Below are 281 nucleotides of genomic sequence, written 5' to 3'. Positions count from 1 at the left end.
CCCTTATGAATCAAAATTATATCATGTTTATCTAAAGGGGTTCCTGCAAGACCTCTTCACTGATGCTCTCAGACAATTTTAGAAACATTCTAAGAGTTTAGCATCTTTATTTTGCAACGATTTAGGCTTGGCGCATTTAAAAGATTCTTCGGCATCTTTCCACATTCATCCCATTGCAAAACCTCTAAGCTTCCTTGACCTTCCCAACTTCTTCCATGGCAACGGATGTAGCAAGTCTTTCGGTGCGCCTTAGTAATATATCATATCGTAATTCTGCATCC

Source organism: Penaeus monodon, chromosome 31, assembly GCF_015228065.2.
Source record: "Penaeus monodon isolate SGIC_2016 chromosome 31, NSTDA_Pmon_1, whole genome shotgun sequence".
NCBI classification, from domain to species: Eukaryota; Metazoa; Arthropoda; class Malacostraca; order Decapoda; family Penaeidae; genus Penaeus; species Penaeus monodon.
The sequence above is the reverse complement of the archived record's forward strand: the minus strand, read 5'-3'. Positions refer to the sequence as shown.